The sequence below is a fragment of the Pteropus vampyrus genome, unplaced genomic scaffold (genome assembly GCF_000151845.1).
Source record: "Pteropus vampyrus isolate Shadow unplaced genomic scaffold, Pvam_2.0 Scaffold66, whole genome shotgun sequence".
In the NCBI taxonomy this organism is placed as follows: Eukaryota; Metazoa; Chordata; class Mammalia; order Chiroptera; family Pteropodidae; genus Pteropus; species Pteropus vampyrus.
Genome location: NW_011888847.1, coordinates 472,516 through 491,307, shown reverse-complemented (window position 1 = coordinate 491,307; position 18,792 = coordinate 472,516).

The following is an 18,792-nucleotide window of genomic DNA, read 5'->3' as shown; positions in this document are numbered from 1 at the left end:
ATTTTTTTTCCCCTTCATGAACTGAGAATGCTAGTCAGAATAGTAGACTCCGATGGGAAAGGAATAGGTAGAGATGTATCAAATCATTTGACAGCCCTTTTCAAAGTACACAGAAGTGCGACTGTAGGCAAATCTTATCAGAATTTCATATTGGGGTTTAGTAGATGTTGAATAGGATAGGATGGAGGTAGGAGAGAGGGAGGGAGAGAGGAAGGGAGGGAGAGGGGGAGAAGAGAGCGCGAGCGAGAGCACGTGTGTGTGTGTGTGTGTGTGTGTGTGTGTGTGTGTGTGTTAGCGGCAATGGAATACATATATAAACTCCCTGTGTTATTTTGATTGTTGTTTCCATCTTTGGTAACCATTAGATCAGAACATTTCTGGTTTCCTTTCAATTATGGTTTTATAAATTTATGCTGTATTACTTAAGCTCTTTAATCATCTTTAGATTCCTTTTATAGATATATTCTTAATTTCTTAGCCTGGCCCAAACATCCCTGGTCATGGTGGGATTAAGGTCCTCCAAGTTAGATACTATTGGAGAGATATTAGATATAAAATGTCACTTTCATGTGGTTTAAGAAATGAGCACAAATATTGCAACAATAACATTTATTGAGTAATTGCAATGTGATGAATGCTGTTCAAAGTGCTTTTCATGTATTAACTCATTTAATCTCAAAACAAACTTATGAGGTAGGTTTAGTAATTAATTAAAAAAAAATGAAGCACATTGAAATAAGACAACTTGCCTAAGATCACATACCCAGAAAGAGGTAGAACTAGGCTTTGAACCTAAGCACCTGATTCCAGGGCTGTTCACCCCTGCTCTATACTGCATGGGTATGATTAATGCGTGGAGTGAACAGCTAGGGAAAAATTACTTTCAGACTAGGTCCACACCTCTCATACCACCGTTAGCATGTATGTGGGGTAAGAAGCCCCCACTGTGCTTTAGTCAAATGAATGACAGGAGGATGCTCTTTGCTCCTAATGTTGGAAATGACTTTATTAAGATAAGAGACAACTTCTTTACCTGGCATGTTATGTATGTGCTAAGAATAATACTGTCCTTGGTGCTGAAAGGAGAAGTGAAGTATAGGACAGACTGGCCAGGGAATCACAAAGGGACTGTTACAGATATTTGAGCCTGCAGCATGGAAGACAACTTTGCCTGCTTCAAAACGCATTTGGGAACAGTCTGTACTCTTGAAACCTGACAGACTCCTTTTGGCTTGGATAAGCAGTCTTCTCTCATACAAAGGCCATGGAAGGAGGATCCTGTCAATAAAGGAGAGACTGTTGAGACTCACCACCATGATGATGAGATCACCCTGTTCCTGTGGCAGTAACAGGACACAGCATGGACATTGAACCCTAAAGGAGTGGCAGAGATTTTTAGAAAATGGAAAAAAGAAAGAAAAGAAAAAGCTCTTAAATCCTACTTTTGATGCCAGTGGAAGAAAGTGATGATGCACTTTTTTCCAAAACAAAATTGCTTGTTTAATAGCATGCACTTTATTAGATAAACATTTTTTTCTACCTATTTTATCACCTGCAAAAAGCTAGGAAATATTCAGATTTAAACAACTAGTGTAAAAATAGGATACTATAAAGGAAACTTTTATTGCTTTTGAAACAACCCCATTTCCTTATATCTCCATAATGCAAGAAGAGCTGTCTGCCTCCACTGTGAATCCAGGAAATGATAACGTGTAAGTCTTCTTTCTGCCAAAAGCATCTTCTCTCATCTCCGGATAATAGAAAGAACACTCAGGAAGCGGGTAGAGGGGAAGGAGAACGGGTTTTCAAAATGAATTTGTTCGATTTATGATGACTAAAAGCTACCACGGCAGAGATGTTTCCTCATTTACTAAAATGTCTTCTTGCCAAATGCTCTTCACAAATCTCCAAAACGAAGGCATACCTGCTCGAACAGTACAACTTTCCACTTGTAAGAAGCTTCCACTACCAAAAAGTGATATCACACCTTGTGAGAAAGGATGTGTGCTCTTAAGCAAGAAATTGCATATCCCTTTTTCTCCTGCTGCAAGGGAGAGGCTGGAAACTTGGATTGCACTTTACCTGTGAAAACTCGAAGGCTCACCTAATTGAAATTTGAAAATCCTTAAATAACCACAGTTTTATTGTTCAAGTGGTAAACACAAAGCTCAGAGCTTATGAGAGATTACAAATATTTGAGTAACCACTGTGTTCATCAAGGGCCTGAACATACACAAGACAAGCCATTAAATGACAGTATAAGTCTGAACATAATCAGGTGATCAAAAAACTGCAAAAGGGAGATGTCACTGTGGGCTGAGCTAGTTAGGTAAGGCTTTGGGACAAAGTGGGCCTTGAGGAAATGATTGGCCACAAAAGGAGTGAGTGCAATTTGAAGACAGAAAGCACTTTAGCATGGCTTTAGAGATGGAAGTGTTCTTGAAGAATGAAGTGACCTGCTTGAGCGAAATTTGATTTGGCTACAAGTGTATGTGTATTTAAATCACTGTCTGAAAGCATGCTAATAGTACTGTAATTTTTGATGAATAACACGACTCATGCACTTTTCAAAACTTCAAGACTAAATAGATAGGTGAAAGTTAGCAAAGTTGCGAAAAAGTAGCAATGACATTGTTGCCAATTTCCTTCTAGAAGAATGAAAGATAGAAAAAGACAATGTCTCTAAGTGGTACTTTTGCTATGAAATGTGCATCATTCAGACATTTTAATGGTTGAACCAATTCTACATCATTAGATGGGAAATATCCACAGATTTCATTTGAACAAACTTTGAATCTTTAATAGAAATAATGTATCCTATATATATTCATTGTAGAAAATTTTTTAAATGCACATTTAAAAAATAAAGAAAAAATACTTATAAAGTCATTGTCACCGCTCCCTACAAAAATAACTAATGGTTTGGCGTATCTACTTCAGACTGTGTGTATGAGAATGTATGTGTGTTAGAATGTGATTATAATGGCATACAGTTTGTAGCAGATTGTACAGTAAGTCCTCACTTTACGCCATCAATAGATTCTTGGAAATTGAGACTTTAAGAGGATGATGTATAAAGAAACCAATTTTACCACAGGCTAATTGATATAAACAAGAGTTAAGTTCCTATGGCATATTTCTGGTCACCAAAACATCACCAAACTTCTAAATAAAGACCCTAAACACTTCTAATATCAAACATTGAAATAAATGTGAGCTATACATGCATTGAAGAAAGATGAATGCAAACAAGATAAAGATTTTCCAACCTACTTATTCCAGTTCAGGGTGAGGGGTGGCTGGAGCCTGTCTAAGCAGCTCAGGGCGCTGGGCGGGAGCCAGCCCTGCATGGGACACCCTTCCTTCGCAGGGCCACTCACGCATACTCACACTCACTCAGGCTGGTACAATTGAGACATGTCACTTTACCTAACATGCACATCTTTGGAACATGGGAGGAGACTGGAGCACCCAGAGAAAACACATGTAGACATAGGGACAATGTGCAAACTCCACACAGACAGTGGCCCTGCAGGAATTGATGTTTTCCCCCCTCATCAATGTTATAGACATGATGTTACTGGAGGACTTGTTGTAGTCAATGGCTCTCAATGAGTCAGCCCTCCTGTATGCATATGCCTGGTATAGTGCCCTCCCACATTGACTTTGGCCTGTGACTTTCATCGGCCAATGTGCCACCAGGAAACATGATGTGAGCAGAAGGCTTGGTAACCATCTGGCCTATCATTCTTGAAGATAAAAGACCACATTTATAGAGAAGTTCAGTCATCCCAGATGTCCCAGATAAGCCAGCCCCAAGACAAGCCTGCATAGCATTCTTATATCAGTGACCCCAGAAGGATCCAGCAGAAGGACTCCTTAGTCAAAAGATTACGAGATGTATTATATTGTTATTTTAAGCCACTGAGTGTGGGGTAAAACTGATGCAGTATTTTAAACTAGATTTTTCACTTAATATATTGTGAACAATTTCTAATGTTCCTAAATAGAACTCAAGAACCCTATTTTTAAATGATTTCATCATATTCCATTAAACATGTACCATAACCCATTTAACGAATGCCTTATAGTTTGACATGCTTACAATTAATTTTTAATGCTCAATTGGTGACTCAATTGGTAGCTCAATTGACCACTTCCACTATATGTGGTTCAAGGAATGTAGGCTTATTTTAAAACAAGTTTATGTCAATACTTTCTAAGTTGTTGAGAACTGTAGTCATGAATTAGCTTTTTTTCCCCTGAAGCCCTTGCACTTTGTGTGGCAAATAGTCGGTGCTCAAAATATCTGCTGAATGAAAAAATGAATAAATATATTTTATAAAGAAATTTGAGAAAATAGAAGTTAACGTTCTATAAATTTCAATATAGTTTCACATCTAGGCAAAAGGTAATAGGGAAATCTTGGCCTTGGTGGTCTCTCTGTATGTCAGACTTTCACGTCATCCAGAAGCACTGAGAAATGAGTATTTCAACTGAACTCAGTGTTCTCACTTCAAAACTTATTCTGGTGTCCCATTATCTCAATGTCCTGCTTAGAGTAGAGGTGACAAGTAACTTAGAATAGAGGTGACAGACTGATGAACTAATTTGTACTCAACTGATAGTTGACCGTGTTTACCGTCCCCAAAGATCTGTATGTTCATGAAGAGATAGTTTGTATTGCCCCAAGTCATACAGCATCATCCGTATTCTGATCTTTATGACAAGAAAATACTTTGAGGCAATCTGCTGTTTTAGGGTTTTTTGTCCCCTTTGGTTCCCTCTGTAAATAAGAATAAGTCAGAGATGGCCACATTGTAATTTTCAAGAAATTACCATCTTTTATTAAAGCTAATTCAATATTCAATTTAGGTTTGAATTGAAATGTTTTGGAGAGGTGAAAGCATCAAGACAACAAGTTCTTTTAGCATTAACCTCTAGGGCAACTTCTTTTGTATTTCGTTTCCTTTGGATAAGGGGAAGTACATTGCAGTCTTCATTTTTAATTAGATTTTAAAATATATTTAATCCCCAGGTTAAAACATATTATTCATGTTTAATAGAGAAAATGAACAACCTTATGGATGTCAGCTGCAGACTGAAACCATAGTTCTAAGCTATTCGAATAACAACATTCAAATGTCTAGGAGGGACCAAAACTTCAAAAAGATATTCTTGTTGTTTCAAACTTTGAGAAAACTCTTTCTCATCACTGCTTTTCATGGTTAACCATTTTGAATATCCACTCATTTTATTTCACTTTCCCCACCGTAGCATTCTGTCTCTTCCAGCAGCAGGAGAAAGAGAACAAACATTAATTGAGCACAGCCTGTGGCTCCAAGAAATAATCATATTTATTTACATTTTGCAAATAACAAAACTGAGACCCAGATGCTTACAGAAGACATTGGCGGTAGAGCTGGCACTCAGATTGCTCTAGATCACCCCAAAGCATGCTGTTTCTGAAACTGAACAGATTTTAGTCATGGCTCTTACAATGTTTGTGAGGTCTTGAGCAAATATAAGAGACTCAATTTCCTTATTAGCAAAAATTTTCACCTTTCCTACCTATTCATAGTGATGACATAGTTTTCATACCTATCTCATGGGCTTGGCATGATAATGGTTAGGAATATGTCTTAAAAACTGTAACATCTCATGGAAATATATTGCCTTCAGCCCTAGATTTTGAATGAGTTTAAATAATGTAATGACTGGGCCCACATATGGCCCACATAAGCATCTTGGCCATCCTCGTGAGTGAGAAAGAGTAGAAATCTTTAGAGTGGCCCTTTGAACTGAGCCTCCTGGTTCTTCTCTTCATGGTGACTCATCGATTTTCTTCCTGACTCAAAGCTATCTTTGGAAAATTTTTTTTTTAACTTATGTAACAGGGCTGAGATCTATTCACCAAGAATAGTTTTTGAAAGGAGAAAAAATGACAGTCATAGAGGAATTGTGTCTTAGAAACACATGTATTGAATCTGGTGAGAGAAGATCTGAGTTGAAATGGAAGCTTTCTGAACTTAGAGTTTGAAATTTCTGTTAGTCGTGATTGTAATTACTGACTTCAGTGCACGTGTTTAGTCCATCAACACCCCTTCTATTATCCTCTAAAGTCTTAGGTATCTTTCCTTTTCTTTTACAACTTTTTTTTCTTGGCAACAGTTTTCCTCCTATTTTCTCTTTCTCTAAATTATCAATTTTTGTGCCAAGAATTGGACACGAAATGATGAGATACATGTTGGCCATCGATTTACATTATGGTTGGTTAATTTATTTTTAGTGGTCCTTTAAAATTTCCACCTGTAAAATGGGAATATGGTGTTTGCTCAGGTCTTTTCATTCTGAATATTGAAAAGGTATTTAGAAAACTTATGGGTTTCTCTGAATCATACTGATTGCCTACAGTGCCTTTTTGTGATGGTGAATAGTAAGTAGTTCAGTGTTCCAGCACTTTTTCCCTCCAGAGGCAATATGCACTTAGTAAAATAATATAATATTTCTATTAGGTTGAACTATATGAGATTGCTGTATTTGTAGAGAAAAATGGTCAAATACCAGCAATTTCGTATAGTTCAATGTAGTATCTCGATTGATTGTTTTTCTGTATATGTGTTTACTTTTTAATATGTGGACCATACCACATCATTCCTGCTTCTCTAAAAAGAAATAATATCATAATTTGTTTTTTTCTGAGTAGACATTCTAAAGTAATACAGTTTTCCTCTCCTGCAATCTAGAGTGATTATTCATCAGCTACTACAGCTCGGGAACTTGAGACAGATGATATAGTCACAAGGAAATGTGGTATCGCCATTTTGCAGGTGGACAAGTTTGTGACGTTTCAGTGTTCTGAGAAAGGGAAAGTTGTTCAGACTGTTCCCAGAATTAAAGAGGAAAAGCTAAGGAGAGCAGATTGCGGCCTGGGCGAGGCAGCAGTGAGAAAGGGGTACTGGGAGGATCCCCAAACCTTTCTGTTAGAAAATCACTTTGCCTTAGAAATGAGCTTCTGACTGTTGACAAGATATTCACTTAGGGTAGGGAAGCCCAAACTCTGGGAACTACAGAGTCTTTGCCTCCAAAACCCACTTTGCCCTTTATTCCAAGCATTATATATGTTCTTATGATGAAAACAGAATTTGGTGATTTCTTTAACTATAATTTGTAATCTCCACATTTTGTTTATGTAGTATATGCTTTTTCATTATGTTTCTTTCTATAAATTAGTTGTCAAAGGTCATGTTAGAGGACAATATTACAATGCCCATTGGGGTAGATATTTCTAGATATGATAGTGAAACCATACCAAGAATAGCGGAGTACTCCTGAAGTCGTGGCCTGGGTCTGGAGTGACAGCTGTAACCTCTGTCAGGGCAGCAGTGGTTTACCACAGTAAGTCATTTATTAAAAGGGAATTCACCACATAATTCAACGCAAGGAGCTTGGGAGGCAGTTAGGTGTGAAAGACATGGATGGTACTTTTTTTTTCAGTTGATTATACTTTGAATACTATCGTACTGTTTTTCACTCATGGACACTGCCTGTATAGCTTTAATGCTTATAAATATGATATCAAACATTTATTGAGTACTTTTTATGTGGCAAGTTTTGTACTAAAAGATTAACATGCTTATTTCATTTAATATTTTCAAAATTCTTGCATGCCAGGTACTCAGATGGGGAAAGCTAGAGTTTGAGAGATTAATTAATAAGCCTCAGATCATACAATTAGGAAAGGCGTAGAACCAAGACACAAACCATAATCTGTCTAACAACCAAGGCAGGTTTTTCTATGACTATAGATTATACCACTGTGATGAGCTTATAAAAAAGGACAGAAAGAAGAATCCGGCCAGACACTTGACTTCTGGAAGAGGGATGAGACCTAAGTGCAGATCAGGGCATGTAAGACTGGTGAACCAGCTGAACACTCTTAGTGTATATATACAGTAATAAAGCTCCACATTCCTGTAGCCATATTATCAGGTAGTCTGCTTCATTTATTCCAAATTCACTGCCAATTAATCCCTAAGTGACCCTCCTTTCTTCCATTTAGAAACCTGAAATAATTCTAAGTGAAATAAAATGGAGACCTATACAAACCTTCATGTCTTTTCTCTTGAAGTTTGAAACACTGGCATTAAAACATAAATATTCTGCTGGCCTTCACTTGTCTAACACTGATTTTGCTCACCTTGGAGATGGAATTTGAAAGTAGATTAAATAATTTCAGAATCTGTGTTACTGTGGTTACCCAGGACGGAGTGTATGAGATTTCTTCCCTTCATATCTTGATACCGAGAAGTCTGTCTGTCCATGTCTTTTACAGAGGCTCATGTGATAGAAGGGATAATGTATAGGAAGAAGTGTTATTTCAGACACATTGGGAGAAATGCAACTCTGGAACTGGCCTCTATCTGCTTCTGAGAGGTTCAGGTATGGATAATTCTAGGGCTCATGTTCAAAAACTAATGAAGACTTGGATGGTTTGAAGCCTGGCAACCATACTGTCTACTTATTTATGACAGTGGCCCCACAGTATATTTTTAGTCTTATCTCTTTTCTATCTATACTCATTTCTAGTTGATCTCAATCAGTCTCAGATGATATTTTTAAATACCGTCTATATACTAATGACTCCTAATTTATATCCTTATCAAGTACTTTTCCCTGAACTTTACACTTGAAACTCAAATGCCTTCTTGACTAGCATTTCCAGGTAAAATATAGGATGCTCAGTTAAATTTGAATTTCAGATAAACAATGAATAATCTTTTAATCTAAGTGAATACAGTATTTGGGACATACTTACATTAAAAATTATTCATTGTTTACCTGAATTTTGAATTTAACTTGACATCTGTATTTTACTTGCTAAATCTGGTAACGTTATTCTTCAATACAATACTTCTATTTAGATAACTAAAAAAATCCCCCAAGCTTCCCAAGTGGAACTTCCAAATTTCCTCGTCCCAACATTCTTCTCTCACAGTCTTTCTCAAATCAGTGGCAACTTCATTCTTCTTATTCCTCAGGCCCAAACTCTGACTTTTTGCTTTTTTCCTTACCTATATTGAATCTGGTTATGAAAGATTTTGATTCTACCTTTATTATCTATCTGAAATATGACCACCGTGACCACATCCATTGCTATTGCCTGCTAGACTACTGAAATAGCGGCCTTGCTTTCACCCATACAGGCCCTTTTCCCCACGGAGTCAGACTGATTCTTTTAAAACATAAGTCAGAGAATGTCAGAAAGCTCTAATTTTGAGTAAGAGCCAAAGTTCTCAAAACTGTCCCCTAAGCCCTGCGCACAGCTGCCCTCCCACCACCACCTCTCCTTCACCCTCAAATACTCCTCCTCTCACTTGCTCTATGCCACTCTGGCCTCATTGTTCCACAAACACGCCAAGCACACCTGACCTCTGAACCTTTGCACCGCCCTCTCCTTTGCCTGGAAGTTTCCTTGACCCACATAGGCATAGCTTGCCCCTCCCACTACATCCTCAGGCTTTCAAATGTTGTCTTAATGCAGAAGCTTTCCTCCTCCTCTACTCTGCAGCACTCACTTATTCCATTTAGATTTTTCAATTTTTCTCCATAGAATTGTTCGCCACCTGATATTTACTTTTTTTTTTTTTTGTCTGTTGATCCACATAGAATGTAAGTCCAGTGAAGGCAAGGACCTCTATTATTGTAGCCCCAGAACTTAGGACAGTACCTGGCTCTGTGAAAATATGGTGAATAAATGAATGAAATCAACCATCATGTTGCAGTAGTTAGATGCATTAAAACTCACAGAAGAAAATATGGATATACATATGTGTTTGTAAGTTGGAACATGGACATTTGTGTATAAAGAGGTGCAGGTGGGCATGTAGGAGTAATCATCTTTCTGTATATGTGAGGGTCTCATAATCTTAGTATGCTTACATGACAGGGACGCCAAAAGCAAACCTTTCCTTCTCTGTTTTCTGTTATTACCAGTAATCTATTTACATCTTTGTCTAATGCTTTGTGTGTCTATAATCAGAATTTATTTTTTTGCTTACATTATTTAGAGGAGTGACTAGGGAGTTTTTTTTTCCTTAATACTTTGGGTAATGTCTCCCTAAGTCATATATTAGCAGTGATAACTGTTTATCTGGGCCCATCCCTCTTTCTCTTGGCATCTGCAAGATTTCTTTTAATCACATTCTCATTACCTTCTAATTATGTAAAATCATGTTATATTAAGCATAATTTCTGCTGGTAGCCACAGGGTGGCATTCATGTTCTTTGCTATCACTTTAATGACTGATAGATTACAAGGTCACTTTGAGTACATAAATAGCCTATAGATCCTTTACACTGAAGTTCACATTCCGATTTTTCATATTAACACTTGTAAATTGCAAAATTTATTATACTATCCTGCCTACACCTCATTTTGCTTCCAGAACCTCCAGTCCTTCAGGAATCCAAGATAACTCTATCAGATGGCCTTATTTTAATATTTGACTCAGTCAAAGAAAATCGAATGAAACCCAGCAGCTGACACTGTCTTGGTATTCATTTCAACTCAGCCATCATGGAAAGACTTGCCAATAGCCTTCAGCACAGGGCTCCAACTGGATGCTTGCTGGTAAAGACTAAACAGAGTAGCAAGTAGGATCATTTACCCCAAGAGGTTTGTGCCAATCCAGGCGGATTCACCAGACTAGTCCTAGAGGCAGTAAAACCATCTACTTGATATTTAAACATGACTTTGATTAGTAAAAGAAAACACACCTCTTACCTCCGGGTGCCCCAGAGCCTGAAAGGCCTCCATTCTCTCACTATCCCGTGTGGGATTATTGGAGTAGGGGTTTTGCTGGCCTTCCTGTCTTTACCCTCTTCTCCATTTAGTCTATACTACCTTCCCTTTCTGAAATCATCTTACTAAAATTCTGATTCATTTTTTTCTTACTTAGAAGAGTGGGACCTCATAAAAACTCAACTTATTTTTACCTCCCGTCGACCCTTTAAAATTCATTCACTGAAAATTTCTTTATTCCCCTCTGAACAAACACCTCATGAATTTTCTAGTGACTCATACGTAATAGAAAGCCCTATGATTTTCTTAAGCCGCAAATATAAACTCAATATAGAAAGTAGGATGTCCATTCCAATATATTAAGCAAGACTTTAATCTTCATTTAATGGAAAGGCTTCTCCCTTTCACCTGCAGTGGAGGCTTCCTGCCTTCAAGGAGCAGAATACAATCAGATCCATCTCTTTCTGCTTACTCACTTGTTTTACTTCCTAGATGCTATTATTGACCTTTTCAGGATTATAATGCATGTAAAGAAGAGGGATAGTAGAACAAAATATTTTTATTTGACTAGTATTATTCGAAAACAGCTTTGACTTCCTGATGCTTGAAAGTTGTATAAAGTGAACTCTTATGTCATTTGTGGGTTCTTCAGAGGCTTCCTGGCTGGGCCCCCAAATAGTAGCTCCTTTCATTTGGGAACTCCCTCCTCACTGACTTGCTGTTCCTTATGTCTCTCAGCTTCTGGTTTCCTGGTGGTCCACTCCATGTATACCCTCTATTGGAATTTCATTGCCCCTAGAAGCAACCCTATTGATGCGGGATCACTTTAAACATGATCCTAAGCTCATATTTTTACCATAAGTTCCTTATCTGGTCCCCAGCATTCATGCAACTTTAACTATCACTGAGAATAGCTACTTCCCAATTAAAGCATTTTACTCCGTTATTTTGAGCTGGCCTCTCATCTTTAGATTTTTTTTTCAGATGGAATCAATGTTATCTTGCGTGTTCTCCAACTACAGAGAATGTTGCTCAAACTCTCAGACTAGTCTTACAAATCCTTTCTCTGGGCTTGAGAAAATTCATGTTCCTGTTGCATTTTTCTCAGCACATTTCTCTCACCCATTTTCCTTATGGGCCAGTTGTCTAACTGGTTCTCTGCTTTGAAAAATTCACCTCTGTCATTTTACTTTTATATGTAGTGTCTATTGTTTGGAGCTTCAAATTTAAATCCCATTACATATATTTGAAAAATATCATCTAGATTTCAACTTTGGGAACTTGTAGACTAGGTAGGTTCAGACTAACCATTCTACTGACAAAAAAATAGACCAATTTTTACTTTTTAATGTACTGAAAAGCCTTAGAGAACTAATAAGTTGGTGAGAAATTATTACAACAGCATGTTGGAGATCTCAGTATTTGTGGTCTACTTTTGCCCAAAAAGTATTTGCTGATCAGAAAAGACATCTAGGAAGAGGAATAGCCCTTTTGACAGCTTAGAAGAGCCAGCTGAAAAGATATGAAGTATAGGACCTTTCCTGAAAAACTCTTGAAGAGCTACACCCTAGGTGAAAGGACAGCTATTGCACTGACTTCAGTGTTTTGAGTCCTGAGTGACTCAGGAATTTTCAGACCCAATAATTGTATTAAAGTGATTCCTAATTATAGTTCCCACAGGCACCTGTATGAAACAAAGTGAAGTCCCTATCAAGGAAATTAACGTCATTCTAAGCTCCAATTAATTTCATAAATATTTTAAAATATTCAATGTCTGGTACAGAATCAAAGAACCAGGCATATGCAGATAAGAAAATGCAAATGAGAAATAGTAGGAACATTGAAAATAGAAAATAAGCCCATGAGTGCTCCAGATACTCATTATCTTCAAAGAGACAAAAGACAAGATACAAAATGTTGGCAGAAAATTTGACACTCTCAAAAGTGGCACAACAGATTTGAAAAGAAACAAATATAAATTCTGAGACTGAAAATGTAGTAAAGAAGATTATAAACTCAGTGGATTTGTTACACAGCACATTAGGCATAGGTGAAGAGAAAATTAGTGGATTGAAATGTAGGTTGAAAGAAAATGTCTATAACAAAGAATGGAGAGATAAAAGAATGGAAACTATAGGGTAATGGGCAGGAGAGAGATGGTACAAAATCTAATGTACACTTACAATGAAGAGATGAAAATGGGGTAATCACATATTTGAAGTGCTGATGGCCAAGAATTTTCCAAAACTGGTGCAAGAGCCCAATCCATACATTTATTAAGCACAACAAAACCATAGCAAAATAAATATTTAAAAAATCTCTACCTAGACAAATCGCAGAGAAATCACAGAAAACAAAAAGAGAGGTCATCTTAAAAATAAATAGAAGGAGGGAAAAGAGAGTACCTTCAAAGGAGCAATATGGAGACTCAAAGTGGTTTTCTCAAAAGTGTTATAGTTTTTGAAAGGTAGAGGAAGGCAGTGAAATAATATTTTTAGTGTGCCAAAAGGAAATAATTAGCAATATAGAATTTTAGCCCAGTGGAATATCTTTCAAAAATAAAGGTGACCATGACAACTACATGTAACATTTGATCCTAGATTGATTCTGCATCAGAAAAGAATCTGGAGAATATTATTGACACCATCAGAAATATTTGAATATGTACATTAGGTAGTTGCCAATCAAAGTATGGTCCATGGACCAGTCACATCAGCCTCACTTGTGAGCTTATTAAAAATCCAAAATCATAAGCACCATCCCTGACTTACTTGATTAGATTCACATTTTAACACGATACTGAAAGATTTATATGCAGACTACAGTTTGAGGAGCATTATATTAGTTAGCTGTATTTTATTTATGTTAAATTTTCTGAATTCGATAATATGCAAGAAAATGTTATAGTTCAGAAAACTTTGTTCTCTTGAGATGCGTACTGAAGTCTTTAGTATGTTTGCAATTTAATCTGAAATGCTTCCTTAAAATGATGAATGATAATAAATAAATATATATAGTGATGATAATAAATATACACATATATTATTACTGTGAGGGAGGGTACAAATTTTGTTGTAAAATAGTTATAGTTAGCGAATCTAGGTAAAGAGACAGGTGTTTATTGTACTAATTTTGAAATTTGGAATAATCAGTTTGGAAAACATTTTTATTAGGGTTGAAATTGCACATAATCTATATCCCAGCAATTCCACTACTAGATATGTATCCAAGAAAAATGTGTGTACATGTCCACTAAGGGACACATACAACAACGTTCAGAGTAGTATTGCTTGCAGTGATCCCAGACTAGAAACATTCAAATTTCTATCAACAATAGAGTGGATAAATTATGACATAAACACAGAATAGAATACTAAGTAGCAATGGAAATAAATTAGCTACAGCTATCGACAATATTCATAATTCTCACAAACACAATATTGAATGAAAGAAGCCAGGACTACAAGAGTGCATATTGTATAATTCTATTTTAGTTGACAGTTGCATGATTAAGTGGTATAAATATAAAGTTAGTGATTTATCGTTGTACAGGTCAAGATTGTGGTTACCTATAAGACAGAGAGAGATAGATGAGTCAAATCATAGCTCTGCCATTTACCAGCTATGCCATTTTGGACAAGTTCCTTAATCTCTGTGTGTCCTAGTTTCCTCCTTTCTAAAATGGAAGGAATGAAACTAACCTGCTGGAGTGGAAGTGAGAGAGAGAGAGCTCAAAAAAGGGGGAAGGTGCTGAGGATGTAGAAGCAAGAGATGCCCAAGATGAAAATTCCAGACCTTGTGAGTTTTCCTGCAGGTCTGCCCTGCTTCCCCTTGACCAGCCTTGTCTACCTTCCCTGAAGAGATGAATATGCATGTTGGAGGGGAAATTAGTCCTGTTTCTATCTTTGAAAACATAACTTCATTGACTATGCATTATGTGCGATTCTAGAAATGAAACTGGTTTTATTTTTGACAAAATCTTTTTTGTCCTTTGCAGTCTCTCTCTTTCTGTATTTTTTAAAATGTACTGTCCATTTTGCCAATTTGTTCCCATAGAAACAACTGAAAATTTACAGCTTGTTTAAGTGGATCTGAGGAGAGGCACAGGTGGTTGTGGGTATGAAATGAATTTATACTGCAAAGCACTTAGAGCAGTGTCCGGCATGTGAAAAAAATGGTCAATAAATTTCATCTATTTTTACTATAATTATATATGTTTTTCCACTAGAATGAGAAGAATACATCTTATATTTATTTTTTGTATCCTTCCACTCTTTCACCACCCACCCAACTTCCCTTGCATAACATGAAGGAGTTCAATAAAGACATATTGGAAGAGATAAATGAATGAATTTTCCTCCCCTCTTCCCAGCTGGTTTTATATAGCAAGGCTCTTTTCTTGGTATCTCCTTTGGGCTTAGCATGCATTTAGACACCGATGGCATAGTGCTATTTGTATGACTTTTTAAAGTATTGGCCTCTAAAGATTTCAAAAATTGCAGGAATATCAGGAGAGATGGTGCATTAAATCCTTAACAGGTTAGTATGATTGCTAAAAGAATCAAAGGTTCTTAGCATAAAACTTCCAGCTAAAAGATTTGAGCGTCCTTCTTTGTTAGAGTAACTCTTCTCAACACCCGGACACGTGGTCAGTCATTTAAGCTTTATTTAAAAGTAGGTTACCAGGGAACTTTTCTCTGGGGTGAATGCAAACATTAGATATCAGAATGGGAGTAAGAGAGAACCAAAAAGAGGGAAAAGAGCAGAGAAGAGAGAAAGAGGGGACACCCAAGACAAAAAGGCCAGATCTTGTGGGTTTGCCTTTAGGTCTTGGCTAACCTTACTCAAAATCCTTGAAAGAAGAGCTATGTACATGCTGGAGAAAATATCAGTCCTGATTTCCATCTTTTGTAATCAAAGTGTAATAATGACAGTGACATGTGTGATTTAAAATAGAAAATTGGTTTTGTTTTTTGACAAGGTCCTTTTTGTACTTTGTGTTCTCTCTCCATATCTCTTTTTCAAGTGAACTGTCCACTTTGCCTATTTGTTTCCATGGACACCATTGACTATTTACAGGTTATTTAAGTGCATTTGAGAAGGGCAGTAGTAATAAATAAAGCCATGGCATGGGCTATAAATAGTAAAAGTACTCTGACTGCCCATCTTCCACCTGTCTACTTACCACTTAGCAATCAAATTTACAATAATTATTTAAAGTACATTGGACTTTTTCTCCCTTGATGTGAATGGTCAGAGGGAGGTGAAGGCTTGTCAATCCCTAGCTCTTTGGATATTATAATGGAAGTTGTGGCCAATCTAAATAGAAGGGGGCATTCTCAAAGGAACCTATGGATCATTAGTTGGTGTCTGGCCCACACATAGCTGTTAGCACCTACACTTCTCAGGGCAGCTAGGGCAACTGTGGTTCCTAAAACAATTGTAAACAGCAGGGAATAAGGAGCTAGGGATTTTGTCCTTTTCACTATAGTGAAGGGGGTGGATGGAGCAGGGAAGAGGTATTTGCTGAGAGCTACAGCAGACAGATGCCAAAAGCAGGAGGCAGTCTCTGCATTGCAGGGGGCCATCTCCATAGCATCTACAACAGCGGAGGCAAAGCAGGGAGATCAGGAGAGCTGGGTTCTGAAGGACTGGCTGGCTCAAAAGAAGAGAGTTTCCTCCACTCAGACAAGTATACCTCCTACCCCGTTCCCACCCTCTGCCCCTTAGTACCATGATGCTTAAATTAAGGGAGAATATAAGGAAGGCTGAGACTCATAAGAAATAAAAGAGGGAAAGGAATAAGGGTGGGGGAGAATGAAGGAAATCTTGAATGTCAAAATGAAGTTTATTTATCCAATTCCATAAGTCTTATCTGTTAAGAATAAAGAGTTAAAACTGAAACAATGGTAGGTGGAAAGTCATACTTTGGACAAGGCCAAACAGCCCTAGAGAGTGTGACCACTCTTGTTGTTATGGGTTAGTGCTGGATTAGTATCAATTTATCAACCTAGGATAGGCTGTTAGATTTGACCAAAATGTCCCCTGGTCAAATGCTTTGAAAAATAAAGAAGTTGAAGGAAATGGTTCACATTTCTGGTGTGGAAATGAGCCAACCTGGTTAGCTTTAGCAATTAACCCTGTTCGCAAGTCTTGACTCAAATAATGTTATAAGGCTTGGTTGGGATTTTACCTATTAATATCAAGAGGTGGCAAAATTGGAGAGCTAAAAAGAGGCTGATTATCATGCTGGAGCACTTAGAGTTCTTCTCACCAGATAGATATTCTAACTGGTTCAGTGTGAAAGAGGGGTGGAATCAAGAGAAATCTTGTCTGGCTCATCTTTATATACATACGGATTGAATCTCTAGGAAGTATGGAAATGAGACTCTTACAGTTTAGAGCACCGAACTACATATGATTCGATGGTGTATTTTATAAGACACTAAAATACTTGTCCTATTTATCAATTCTAGTAGCTTGAAATTGCACTAAATTTTGATTGTGTGAGATAAGAGGCTCTGAGTAAGTATATTAACAGAATAATCAAAAAGATAACTTAGGACCTTGGTATACATCAGTGATCAAACTAGTTAGAAATAGAGATCTAATGGGGGCCTAAACCTCACTAAGGAGCAAGAGAAACCGCTTAAGAAGGGCTGGTAAAGGTGGGCCACCCCTTTAAGAAACCCAGGGAACGAGCCAAGTAGACCAAGTGGATGAAATATCCAGTGAATGATGTACAACTCAAGATGCTGAGAAACTTGTCTAATGACAGTTTCACCAGCTAGACAGAAGACATGCAAACAGGTGAATAGGCAAATAAATATTGCATACAGTAATAATGCATCAACTATAAATGTGGTGAGTTGATGTTTTCTGCCCTCAGGGAAGTACAGTTAAAATTGGAATAACGATCAGGGAAACTGAGTTCAGAATTTTAAATAGCCTTGGAGACTGGGTCATCATAATAAAATATCATACACCACCAAGGAGAATTTTATTTTCCTGTGTCAGTCCCATGAGGTTTGCATGTGAAGAGGTTAAGATTCTTTCCTGCCTCTTTGTTTCTAGCAGCAGGATTCCTTGGGCTATGATGTCTATTTATGTTACAGTATTTAGCCACAGGCAATCTGGTCTAGTTGCTTTTTTTCTTTGTTTGGATGCTCCACTGAAGTAATAATAAGATCAGCACCATAAAAACAAACATCTTGACCTCCGTCTTTGCTGAAACTTATTCTCTAACATTAGGGAAGTGTAAATTATGAAGCTGAATCCTGTGGTATAGGGAGAAAAAAAAAAACCCTAAGTGAACCTCAGAAAGTTATATCTTTGCTAGTGATTTATGTTTTCTGCTTTGTAAGCTGTGATAGAAATATGGTCTTAGATATGAGGATAAAGTGTAATATCCTAGTTTTCGAAATATATATCCCCAGTGCAAACTTTCTCTACTCTGAGCTGCTATATTTTCATTTAACTGTTTTCTTTCTTTTATTTTTGAAAAATCTTTGTTTCTTCTTATTATATAATACTCACAGGTCAAAAATGATCCTAGGAAGTAGCTGCCCTCCGTCCATTTTAGTAAAAGGAACAAGTAAAGGAAGTGATTCCCATTGGCCTGTGTTTTTATCTATTGCGGGTTAATCTAGAACTTGTGGAGATGGGGAACTGGCGCCCTTGGGGTCATGTTCACACTATACATACTCTGCTGTAGTTCTTCTTCAACCAAGTGCTCAGGACACATCTCTGCTCAAAAATATTTCCCTGGTTCCTGAGTCTAGATTTCTTAGCATGGCATTCAAAGCCCTTCAAAATATGGCCCCGACTATGCTAAGCCTTATTCTTCCTTTCTACTGACCATTTATCCCTAGAACCACAACCAGCCCACCATACCTTTAATTCTTCTTGCCTTTGAATATTCTGCCTTCTCTTCTTAGAATTCCATTTTTTTTTTGCTTTCTCGATTATATCCCCTCTCCAAGTCTTCT